Here is a 13,491-nt window from a genome sequence, read left to right as displayed (position 1 = left end):
TAGCCGTGCGAAAGAGAGACTTTTGGATGTTAATGTGCTGAGAGGTGCAACTGGAGGGATGTCTGATCATTATCTTGTGCGGGCGAAGGTGAAGATTTGTATGGGTTTCCAGAAAAGAAGAGAGAATGTTGGGGTGAAGAGGGTGGTGAGAGTAAGTGAGATTGGGAAGGAGACTTGTGTGAGGAAGTACCAGGAGAGACTGAGTACAGAATGGAAAAAGGTGAGAACAAAGGAGGTAAGGGGAGTAGGGGAGGAATGGAATGTATTTAGGGAAGCAGTGATGGCTTGCGCAAAAGATGCTTGTGGCATGAGAAGCATGGGAGGTGGGTTGATTAGAAAGGGTAGTGAGTGGTGGGATGAAGAAGTAAGAGTATTAGTGAAAGAGAAGAGAGAGGCATTTGGACGATTTTTGCAGGGAAAAAATGCAAATGAGTGGGAGATGTATAAAAGAAAGAGACAAGAGGTCAAGAGAAAGGTGCAAGAGGTGAAAAAGAGGGCAAATGAGAGTTGGGGTGAGAGAGTATCATTAAATTTTAGGGAGAATAAAAAGATGATCTGGAATGAGGTAAATAAAGTGCGTAAGACAAGGAAGCAAATGGGAACTTCAGTGAAGGGGGCTAATGGGGAGGTGATAACAAGTAGTGGTGATGTGAGATGGAGATGGAGTGAGTATTTTGAAGGTTTGTTGAACGTGTTTGATGATAGAGTGGCAGATATAGGGTGTTTTGGTCGAGGTGGTGTGCAAAGTGAGAGGGTTAGGGAAAATGATTTGGTAAACAGAGAAGGGGTAGTAAAAGCTTTGCGGAAGATGAAAGCCGGCAAGGCAGCAGGTTTGGATGGTACTGCAGTGGAATTTATTAAAAAAGGGGGTGACTGTATTGTTGACTGGTTGGTAAGGTTATTTAATGTATGTATGATTCATGGTGAGGTGCCTGAGGATTGGCGGAATGCTTCCATAGTGCCATTGCACAAATGCAAAGGGGATAAGAGTGAGTGCTCAAATTACAGAGGTATAAGTTTGTTGAGTATTCCTGGTAAATCATATGGGAGGGTATTGATTGAGAGGGTGAAGGCATGTACAGAGCATCAGATTGGGGAAGAGCAGTGTGGTTTCAGAAGTGGTAGAGGATGTGTGGATCAGGTGTTTGCTTTGAAGAATGTATGTGAGAAATACTTAGAAAAACAAATGGATTTGTATGTAGCATTTATGGATCTGGAGGAGGCATATGATAAGAGTTGATAGAGATGCTCTGTGGAAGGTATTAAGAATATATGGTGTGGGAGGGAAGTTGTTAGAAGCAGTGAAAAGAGTTTATCGAGGATGTAAGGCATGTGTTCATGTAGGAAGAGAGGAAAGTGATTGGTTCTCAGTGAATGTAGGTTTGCGGCAGGGGTGTGTGATGTCTCCATGGTTGTTTAATTTGTTTATGGATGGGGTTGTCAGGGATTTGAATGCAAGAGTTTTGGAAAGGGGTAAGTATGCAGTCTGTTGGGGATGAGAGAGCTTGGGAAGTGAGTCAGTTGTTGTTCGCTGATGACACAGCGCTGGTGGCTGATTCATGTGAGAAACTGCAGAAGCTGGTGACTGAGTTTGGTAAAGTGTGTGAAAGAAGAAAGTTAAGAGTAAATGTGAATAAGAGCAAGGTTATTAGGTACAGTAGGGTTGAGGGTCAAGTCAATTGAGAGGTAAGTTTGAATGGAGAAAAACTGGAGGAAGTAAAGTGTTTTAGATATCTGGGAGTGGATCTGGCAGCGGATGGAACCATGGTAGCAGAAGTGAATCATAGGGTGGGGGAGGGGGCGAAAATCCTGGGAGCCTTGGAGAATGTGTGGAAGTTGCGAGCATTATCTCGGAAAGCAAAAATGGGTATGTTTGAAGGAACAGTGGTTCCAACAATGTTGTATGGTTGCGAGGCGTAGGCTATGGATACAGTTGTGCGCAGGAAGGTGGATGTGCTGGAAATGAGATGTTTGAGGACAATATGTGGTGTGAGGTGGTTTGATCGAGTAAGTAATGTAAGGGTAAGAGAGATGTGTGGAAATAAAAAGAGCGTGGTTGAGAGAGCAGAAGAGGGTGTTTTGAAATGGTTTGGGCACATGGAGAGAATGAGTGAGGAAAGATTGACCAAGAGGATATATGTGTCAGAGGTAGAGGGAACGAGGAGAAGTGGGAGACCAAATTGGAGGTTTAAAGATGGAGTGAAAAAGATTTTGAGTCATCGGGGCCTGAACATGCAGGAGGGTGAAAGGCAGGCAAGGAATAGAGAGAATTGGAACGATGTGGTATACCGGGGTCGACGTGCTGCCAATGGATTGAATCAGGGCATGTGAAGCGTCTGGGGTAAGCCATGGAAAGTTCTGTGGGGCCTGGATGTGGAAAGGGAGCTGTGGTTTCAGGCATTATTACATGACAGCTAGAGACTGAGTGTGAACAAATGGGGCCTTTGTTGTCTTTTCCTAGCGTTACCTCGCACACACGAGGGGAGGGGAATGTTATTCCATGTGTGGCGAGGTGGCGATGGGAATAAATAAATGCAGACAGTATGAATTATGTACATGTGTATATGTATATGTCTGTGTGTGTATATATATGTGTACATTGAGATGTATAGGTATGTATATTTGCGCGTGTGGACGTGTATGTATATACATGTGTATGGGGGTGGGTTGGGCCATTTCTTTTGTCTGTTTCCTTGCGCTACCTCGCAAACGCGGGAGACAGTGACAAAGCAAAATAAATATATATATACAGACACTGACATACATATATACACATATATATAATTCATAATTGTTGCCTTTATCATTCCTGTCACCACCCTGCCACATATGAAATGACACCCCCCTTCCCCCACACGCACGCGAGGTAGCACTAAGAAAAGACAACAAAGGCCACATTCATTCACACTCAGTTTTTAGCTGTCATGTCATGTCATATATACAGATTCTCTTTAACAAAGAAGATATATGTGTCAGAGGTGGAGGGAACAAGGAGAAGCGAGAGACCAAACTGGAGGTGGAATGATGGAATGAAAAAGATTTTGAGCGATCAGGGCCTGCAAGGAATAAAGTGAATTGAAATGATGTGGTATGCCACATAAATACCAACACAAAATCATTATGATACACAAGAAAAGGGGCATTTTCTCTAAGGAGATGACTAACTTCACAGAATGACAAAACATAATGATCCTAAGTAACTCTACAGCTCTGAATGCCTATGAGCCAGTGGGTTGGTGACATCAGCCGAGCAGTAGTCATTGACTAACCAAGAGTAAACCCTGTTGGTGACTGGAAAATTGAATGAAAAATGTAAACAAGACAGATTCCTAACTATTTCTACATGAAAAGAATAGCCTTAACCTGATTTTCCCAACAGAATATCTCATACTCACAGGACATGTTGCAGAAAAGAGAAAAAGGATGAGTTCAAAGATCTTATGATGGTGACCACCATCCTTAAACATCACATGAAGCTGGCTGTATTTTATAGATTACAACTTTCTTTCCATGGAGATGTTGCAAAATTATGTAAATCCTGAAGTCTTCACAGTTTTACTGTTTCCTTTTCTTAAGGCCCTATAGTATGCAGTACCTCATACAGAGAAATATGACTCATCAGTCAGATGATGCTATGAAAATGTCCTCAGTCAAAACATTACCTGCTTTGTAAGTCAAACCACAACATTTGCTTCATTCACAAATCATTCTTAATACCTACTTACAGCTGTATACTACATATTTTTCATAATTATCTCCAAAAAAGAACTTACCCTTGCTGGAAAAAACCAGAAGAAGAGGTTTGACTCATATGTTTTATTGACTGTCAGAAAGCCGGAGAAACTGTGGCCATAGCGGTGTCCTAGCTTCACACGACTCAGACTCCTTGCCTCCTGATAAACATCAAGATTCTGTATCAATACTTTCATAACATCATATCTTTTCTATATAATATTTCTATACCTTCAAGACACTGTAAATGGAAAATATGAAAATACAACAAAATCAAGAAACAAACCAATCTTCAAGAAGTTACAGGGATATTATGAGACAAAGGCACATGACACTGTGTTAAGAAATGTTACGACAAGCATATGATAAAGTTTCTGTTGGAGTGTATGCATATTTTCTAAGTCATTAAAATTAAAAGAGAGAATCTGGAGAACAAACTTTATGGAAACAGGATAGTCAGACCATGAACTTCTTAAGAATAGACAGGAAATGGAAACATCTTAAAATCTCAAGAATCCAAGTACCATTTGTGAAATAGTTGGAATGAAAAATAAAATAACCTTCAAAATATCTACAAATATAGTAACTGCTGGGGTACTGTAGTAAGGTAAGAAAAATGACAGAGGGGAAAAGTCTTGCATCAATACAAGAAAATGAATGTCAAGGATATCAAGATGAAATTGTATTACAAGTACTTTTGATTCATTGTTGAGGTGTTGAAATGTTTGTGGTTGCAAGACAGCCAGTGATAGTTCTGAGTGTTCTGTTTTGGGTGGTTTATAACTTTTATCTTCTTGCTACTGAAAATGATAAGGCGAGAGCAAATGACATAAGGGGAGTGAGAGAGGATTAAATATTTCACTTGGTAAAGGAGTTAGTTAATAATTGAATTAGCATTACTCCAGTCAATACAATGGTCATAATTCCTAACATCATTAAACACAGCAATTGATTCTTGTCCTGTTCTTATACTGAATCATGTTCCTTAAGTCTAACATAAAGATCTTTAAAAGTGTGCCCAACATAAAACATATTACAATTCTCACAAGGTATTCTGTAAACACAGCCCACAGTATTTTCTGGTAGGCTTTTGATTAAGATTTTACTTATAGTATTGTTATTGCTGAAGGATACATATACATTAAAGGATTTAAGCAACCTGAGAAGTAATGAAAAATTATCACTATAAGCTTAGAATTAAAAGATTCTTGCCATCAAGGGGAGATTTGGGTTTAACTCTATGAAATGTGTTCTTTGCCAACTTCAGGGATTTATCACTGAATGATCTAGAATACTTTGACTTAGATCCAATAGAATATATCTTCTCAAACTTATAAAAAAAAAATTCCAGACTGCATATATGTAATGTCCTAAGGAACATCAACTGGAATGATGATAATTTCATTCTGTCATGGAGACATCACACACCCCTGCCGCAAACCTACATTCACAGAAAACCAATCACTTTCCTCTCTTCCTACACGTACACATGCCTTACATCCTGGATTTGTATGTAGCATTTATTCATCTGGAGATGGCATATGATAGAGTTGATAGAGATGCTCCGTGGAAGGTATTAAGAATATATGGTGTGGGAGGCAAGTTGCTAGAAGCAGCGAAAAGTTTTATCGAGGATGTAAGGCATGTGTACGTGTAGGAAGAGAGGAAAGTGATTTGTTCTCAGTTAATATAGGTTTGCAGCAGGGGTGTGTGATGTCTCCATGGTTGTTTAATTTGTTTATGGATGGGGTTGTTAGGGAGGTGAATGCAAGAGTTTTGGAAAGAGGGGCAAGTATGCAGTCTGTTGTGGGTGAGAGAGCTTGGGAAGTGAGTCAGTTGTTGTTCGCTGATGATACAGCGCTGGTGGCTGATTCATGTAAGAAACTGCAGAAGCTGGTGACTGAGTTTGGTACAGTGTGTGAATGAAGAAAGTTAAGAGTGAATGTGAATAAGAGCAAGGTTATTAGGTACAGTAGGGTTGAGGGTCAAGTCAATTGGGAGGTAAGTTTGAATGGGGAAAACCTGGAGGAAGTAAAGTGTTTCAGATATCTGGGTGTGGATCTGGCAGCAGATGGAACCATGGAAGCGGAAGTGAATCATAGGGTGGGGGAGGGGGCAAAAATTCTGGGAGTCTTGAAGAATGTTTGGAAGTTGAGAACATTATCTCGAAAAGCAAAAATGGGCATGTTTGAAGGAATAGTGGTTCCAACAATGTTGTAAGGTTGCGAGGCGTGGGCTATGGATAGAGTTGTGCACAGGAGGGTAGATGTGCTGGAAATGACATGTTTGAGGACAATATGTGGTGCGAGGTGGTTTGATCGAGTAAGTAATGTAAGGGTAAGAGAGATGTATGGAAATAAAAAGAGTGTGGTTGAGAGAGCAGAAGAGGGTGTTTTGAAATGGTTTGGTCACATGGAGAGAATCAGTGAGGAAAGATTGACCAAGAGAATATATGTGTCAGAGGTGGAGTGAACGAGGAGAAGTGGGAGACCAAATTGGAGGTGGAAAGGTGGAGTGAAAAAGATTATGAGTCATTGGGGCCTGAACATGCAGGAGGGTGAAAGGCATGCAAGGAATAGAGTGAATTGGAACAATGTGGTTTACGGTGTCGACGTGCTGTCAATGGATTGAACGAGGGCATGTGAAGTGTCTGGGGTAAACCATGGAAAGTTTTGTGGGGCCTGGATATGGAAAGGGAGCTGTGGTTTCGGTGCATTCTAAATGACTGCTAGAGACTGAGTGTGAACGAATGGGGCCTTTGTTGTCTTTTCCTAGCACTACCTCACACACATGAGGGGGGAGGGGGTTGCTATTCCATGTGTGGCAAGGTGGCGATGGGAATAAATAAAGGCAGACAGTATGAATTATGTACATGTGTATATATGTATATGTCTGTGTGAGTATATATATATGTGTACATTGAGATGTATAGGTATGTATATTTGTGTGTGTGGACATGTATGTATATACATGTATATGTGGGTGGATTGGGCCATTCTTTCGTCTGTTTCCTTGCGCTACCTCGCTAACGCAGGAGACAGCGACAAAGCAAAATAAATAAATAAATAAAATATATATATATATATATATATATATATATATATATATATATATATATATATATATATATATATATATATATATATATATATATATATTATCCCTGGGGATAGGGGATTAAGAATACTTCCCACGTATTCCCTGCGTGTCGTAGAAGGCAACTAAAAGGGGAGGGAGCGGGGGGCTGGAAATCCTCCCCTCTCGTTTTTTTTTAATTTTCCAAAAGAAGGAACAGAGGGGGCCAGGTGAGGATATTCCGAAAAAGGCCCAGTCCTCTGTTCTTGACGCTACCTCGCTAATGCGGGAAATGGCGAATAATTTGGAAAAAAAAAAAAAAATATATATATATATATATATAAACAGACATATACATACATACACATGTACATAATTCATACTTGCTGCCTTCACTCATTCCCACTGCCACCCCTCCACACATGAAATGACAATCCCCTCCCCCTGCTTGTGCGTGAGATAAGGCCTGGAAAAGATAACAAAGGCCACATTTGTTCACACTCAGTCTCTAGCTGTCATGTATAATGCACTGAAACCACAGCTCCCTTGCCATATCCAGGCCCCACAAAACTTTCCATGGTTTACCCCAGACCCTTCACATGCCCTGGTTCAATCCATTGACAGCACGTCGACCCCGTAAACCATATCATTCCAATTCACTCTATTCCTTGCACGCCTTCCATCCTCCTGCATGTTCAGGCCCCGATCGCTCAAAATCTTTTTCACTCCATCTTTCCACCTCCAATTTGGTCTCCCACTTCTTGTTCCCTCCACCTCTGACACATATATCCTCTTGTCAATCTTTCCTCACTCATTTTCTCAATGTGACCAAACAATTTCAAAACACCCTCTTCAGCTCTCTCTACCACACTCTTTTTATTACCACACATCTCTCTCACCTTTTCATTACTTACTCGATCAGACCACCTCACAACACATACTATCCTCAAACATCTCATTTCCAGCACAACCATCCTACTCCGCACTACTCTATCTAGAGCCCACATCTTGCAACCATATAACATTGTTGGAACCATTATTCCTTCAACATATCCATTTTTGCTTTCCGAGATAATGTTCTCGCCTTCCACACATTTTTCAACACTTCCAGAACTTTTGCCCCCTACCCCACCCTGTGACTCACTTCTGCTTCCATGGTTCCATCCGCTGCCAGATCCACTCCCAGATATCTAAAACACTTTACTTCCTCCAGTTTTTCTCCATTCAAACTTACCTCCAAATTGACTTGACCCTCAACCATACTGTACCTCATAACCTTGTTCTTATTCACATTTACCCTCAGCTTTCTTCTTTCACACACTTTACCAAACTCAGTCACCAGCTTCTGCAGTTTCTCACCCGAATCAGCCACCAGCGCTGTATCATCCGCAAACAACAACTGACTCACTTCCCAAGCCCTCTCATCCACAACAGACTGCACACTTGCCCCTCTCTCCAAAACTCTTGCATTTACCTCCCTAACAACCTCATCCATTAACAAATTAAACAACCATGGAGACATCACGCACCCTTGCCGCAGACTGACATTCACTGAGAACCAATCACTTTCCTCTCTTCCTACTTGTACACATGCCTTACATCCTCGATAAAAGCTTTTCACTGCTTCCAAGACCCAACCTGCAAGCAGTTAAACCTTCATCAAGTGTGTATGATCATCAGATGTAAGGGAGTATTAAAGCTATATAAGGCTAAAAGAGAGGTCCTCAAGGTGTATTACAAGAACATAGCTACATATTAAAGACATCTTGACCAGTCAATATGACACGTCAAAACAAAAAATTAAATGAAGTGATAAAATCAATCAATCATACTTTCAAGAGGAGTAAAATAAATGATAGGATTTTATAAGAATCCTAAATATATTGTAAACACAGCTCCTCATACCTTTATCTTCCCAGCTTCTATCAGTGGAGTCAAAAACAATGGGTCTCCAGCACTCTCCTGCAAGGCTGCTGGGATGGTTAAATTCCCATGGTTGGGAAACATCTTGCGGAATGGCCCTCTAGCCTCAACTACAACAGCCACAAGGGCTACTGCCAATAATTGCCACCTCATAATAACTTGTTTCAGACTCAACCTGAAACATTTTCAAAGATGATAAATCATGGGAAGAGGCTACATTAGTCAAATCACCCAGCCACTTAAAATGAATTCTACTTATCTGGGCAGTTCAACTGGATAACTTTAAAGTCTGAAGCAGTTTATCTGAAAGACTTATTTTTGCACCACAGAAGAAAGTACTAAGCTACAACTTTATTTTACAGGTATTTTGAAAGTGACAAGACAATGTCCTATGTCAATACTGGTCACATATCAATTGCAGATGATCTTACTGTAAGACACACCATCCACTGTAGAGGAACTAATGAGGATTCCCAACTTATCTATGACAATAACAACTTCTATTACAAAACAATAATAGCCATGAGGAGGTCTATGCAAAAATAATTGAGACACTTCCAACCCTTTACTTCTTAAGCATGAATCCTACACAAAACTTTCATATAAGTAAAAGAAAAATAGTGGTAAAATCTTTTGTATCTTTTTTTGTTTATGTTTTATAGATCAAACATGGTATGCTCATTCACAAAAACTGAAAATAACAGGCATATACAGAAATCTGTAGATAAAAGATGGATAGACATGTCAAGAGAACCCAGGTCATGGTAAATAGAGAGCTCCTTCTTTCTAATCTTGTCATTATGAAATTACAAAGTTAAATTTCTTTATCAAAAATCACCACTGATTCATTACCTGAGCCTAGATGTTCAGTTAAAATGTCATAAATGCCTATTTTTTGAAATTTCAACATAAGATTGTCTACTCTAGTCTTAAATCACTTATATTCTTTTTTTCTTATTGTTTTTGAATCATCTTGTTGTAATGGAAACTGCTAAGTGTTATTGGCTGTCCTGTAGCATGATACTGATGGGTGCTGTATGTGTGTATAACCTGTACAATATGCATCAACATATCCTGGCACAGCACTTCGCCCTCATGAGTCTGGAATATACTGTTTCAGTTGCTTGGTTTTCTCTGAAATGTTGCTGGACACATCTTACTGACACTGCCTAAATTGAGATGCTTCTTCAAAAGTTAACAATTTAATTAAAGAGGCTGGCAGCAATGTGCTGTTGACAGATACAGCAAAATTATTTCATAAAGTGTGCAAAAAATCAGCAAACCACAAAAAGTGCTACTTTGTTTCTCAACATTTAGAGACTTCTAACCTGCCACTGTTTGCAGAACAGGTTAACAGAGTACATGCCTTCTTACACCATATAATACTGCTTTAGTTGGTAATCTCAATTTTTGTTGAAATGGGAACAAAGTTTTATGTTCTCAGAAGCATGCTTTGAAAGGGAATAAAGTTTGATGTTCTAAGAACCATGCTTTCATTCAATGTAAAAAACTGTCTGCTATTTTCTACATATTTTTGAAGGGGACAAAGTGTAAACTGTGAGAATTTGATAAAGAAAAAAATTGATAAAGAAAAAAATTGTTACGTTCTGAAACCAGTGAATGTACTCTTATTTTGGTCATATTTTCTTCAAATGGAAATAGTGTCTGTTTTGAGAATTTCTATTTTTTCAATATGTGCACAAAAACTGTTGACTGCTTCCTGTATTTTCTAATATAAGAGAGAGTTAAGATAGGAGAATTGACTAGCTTTTTTATTGCTGCTCATGTAATCCGTAAATGCAACTCTTTTTTGCACACATTTTCTATCACAGAAGTAGCAAAGATTCCATGAAAAAATTATAACTAGCTATTGTTTGTTATCTTGGAAAGCAAAAATGGGTATGTTTGAAGGAACAGTAGTTCCAACAATATTATATGGTTGCGAGGCGTGGGCTATGGATAGAGTTGTGGGCAGGAGGGCGGATGTGCTGGAAATGAGATGTTTGAGGACAATATGTGGTGTGAGATGGTTTGATCGAGTAAATAATAACAGGGTGAGAGAGATGTGTGGTAATAAAAAGAGTGTGGTTGAGAGATCAGAAGAGGGTGTTTTGAAATGGTTTAGTCACATGGAGAGAATCAGTGAGGAAAGATTGACCAAGAGGATACATGTGTCAGAGGTGAAGGGAACGAGGAGAAGTGGGAGACCAAACTGGAGGTGGAAAGATGGAGTGAAAAAGATTTTGAGTGATCGGGGCCTGAACATGCAGGAGGGTGAAAGGCGTGCAAGGAATAGAGTGAATTCGAACGATGTGGTATACTGGGGTCGACGCACTGTCAATGGATTGAACCAGGGAATGTGAAGCATCTGGGGTAAACCATGGAAAGTTCTGTAGGGCCTGGATGTGGAAAGGAAGCTGTGGTTTCGGAGCATTATTACATGACAGCTAGAGACTTAGTGTGAACGAATGTGGCCTTTGTTGTCTTTTCCTAGCGCTACCTCGAGCACATTTGGGGGAGGGGGTTGTTATTTCATGTGTGGCGGGGTAGCGATGGGAATGAATAAAGGCAGACAATATGAATTATGTACACGTGTATATATGTATATGCCTGTGTGTGTATATATATGTATACATTGAGATGTATAGGTATGTATATTTGCGTGTGTGTATACACGTGTATGCGGGTAGGTTCGGCCACTTCTTTCGTCTGTTTCCTTGCGCTACCTCGCTAACGCAGGAAACAGCGACAAAGCAAAATAAATGAAATAAATTTTTTTCCAACCAGCTGACTGGCTAACAACAATCTATCTTACTATTTGTGTTGTAATGTTATGCATACTATTTGTACAAATATTTTTTGATGAAGTAAAATAATTATTGCTTTTTTTTTCTTTTTTTTTTTTTTGTCTCCCGCGTTTGCGAGGTAGCGCAAGGAAACAGACGAAAGAAATGGCCCAACCCACCCCCATACACATGCCTTGATTCAATCCACTGACAGCACGTCAACCCCGGTATACCACATCGCTCCAATTCACTCTATTCTTTGCCCTCCTTTCACCCTCCTGCATGTTCAGGCCCCGATCACACAAAATCTTTTTCACTCCATCTTTCCACCTCCAATTTGATCTCCCTCTTCTCCTCGTTCCCTCCACCTCCGACACATATATCCTCTTGGTCAATCTTTCCTCACTCATTCTCTCCATGTGACCAAACCATTTCAAAACACCCTCTTCTGCTCTCTCAACCACGCTCTTTTTATTTCCACACATCTCTCTTACCCTTACGTTACTTACTCGATCAAACCACCTCACACCACACATTGTCCTCAAACATCTCATTTCCAGCACATCCATCCTCCTGCGCACAACTCTATCCATAGTCCACGCCTCGCAACCATACAACATTGTTGAAACCACTATTCCTTCAAACATACCCATTTTTGCTTTCCGAGATAATGTTCTCGACTTCCACACATTCTTCAAGGCTCCCAGAATTTTCGCCCCCTCCCCCACCCTATGATCCACTTCCGCTTCCATGGTTCCATCCGCTGCCAGATCCACTCCCAGATATCTAAAACACTTCACTTCCTCCAGTTTTTCTCCATTCAAACTCACCTCCCAATTGAATTGACCCTCAACCCTACTGTACCTAATAACCTTGCTCTTATTCACATTTACTCTTAACTTTCTTCTTTCACACACTTTACCAAACTCAGTCACCAGCTTCTGCAGTTTCTCACATGAATCAGCCACCAGCGCTGTATCATCAGCGAACAACAACTGACTCACTTCCCAAGCTCTCTCATCCCCAACAGACTTCATACTTGCCCCTCTTTCCAAAACTCTTGCATTCACCTCCCTAACAACCCCATCCATAAACAAATCAAACAACCATGGAGACATCACACACTCCTGCCACAAACCTACATTCACTGAGAACCAATCACTTTCCTCTCTTCCTACACGTACACATGCCTTACATCCTCGATAAAACCTTTTCACTGCTTCTAACAACTTGCCTCCCACACCATATATTCTTAATACCTTCCACAGAGCATCTCTATCAACTCTATCATATGCCTTCTCCAGATCCATAAATGCTACATACAAATCCATTTGCTTTTCTAAGTATTTCTCACATACATTCTTCAAAGCAAACACCTGATCCACACATCCTCTACCACTTCTGAAACCACACTGCTCTTCCCCAATCTGATGCTCTGTACATGCCTTCACCCTCTCAATCAATACCCTCCCATATAATTTGCCAGGAATATTCAACAAACTTTTACCTCTGTAATTTGAGCACTCACTCTTATCCCCTTTGCCTTTGTACAATGGCACTATGTACGCATTCCGCCAATCCTCAGGCACCTCACCATGAGTCATACATACATTAAATAACCTTACCAACCAGTCAACAATACAGTCACCCCCTTTTTTTAATAAATTCCACTGCAATACCATCCAAACCTGCTGCCTTGCCGGCTTTCATCTTCCGCAAAGCTTTTACTACCTCTTCTCTGTTTACCAACTCATTTTCCCTAACCCTCGCACTTTGCACACCACCTCGACCAAAACACCCTATATCTGCCACTCTATCATCAAACACATTCAACAAACCTTCAAAATACTCACTCCATCTCCTTCTCACATCACCACTACCTGTTATCACCTCCCCATTTGCGCCCTTCACTGAAGTTCCCATTTGCTCCCTTGTCTTACGCACTTTCCTTCCAGAACATCTTTTTATTCTCCCT

General features: G+C 40.4%; 1 long non-coding RNA gene across 2 annotated transcripts in view; it reads right to left on the bottom strand.

The window, feature by feature from the left end:
• Window positions 1-3,742: 3,742 nt before the first annotated feature.
• Window positions 3,743-13,491, bottom strand: part of LOC139748977 (uncharacterized) — a 53,191-nt gene continuing 43,442 nt past the window's right edge. For both annotated transcript variants that reach the window (XR_011712853.1, XR_011712855.1), the window contains exons 2-3: window positions 8,713-8,905; window positions 3,743-3,893 (exon numbers count right to left, since the gene is read on the bottom strand). This is a non-coding gene — a long non-coding RNA (uncharacterized lncRNA). The remainder of the gene's footprint in view (window positions 3,894-8,712; window positions 8,906-13,491) is intronic.

The sequence above is a fragment of the Panulirus ornatus genome, chromosome 1 (assembly GCF_036320965.1).
Source record: "Panulirus ornatus isolate Po-2019 chromosome 1, ASM3632096v1, whole genome shotgun sequence".
Classification (NCBI taxonomy): Eukaryota; Metazoa; Arthropoda; class Malacostraca; order Decapoda; family Palinuridae; genus Panulirus; species Panulirus ornatus.
Note: the sequence above shows the minus strand (reverse complement) of the source record. Positions and strands in the feature narration are given on the sequence as shown.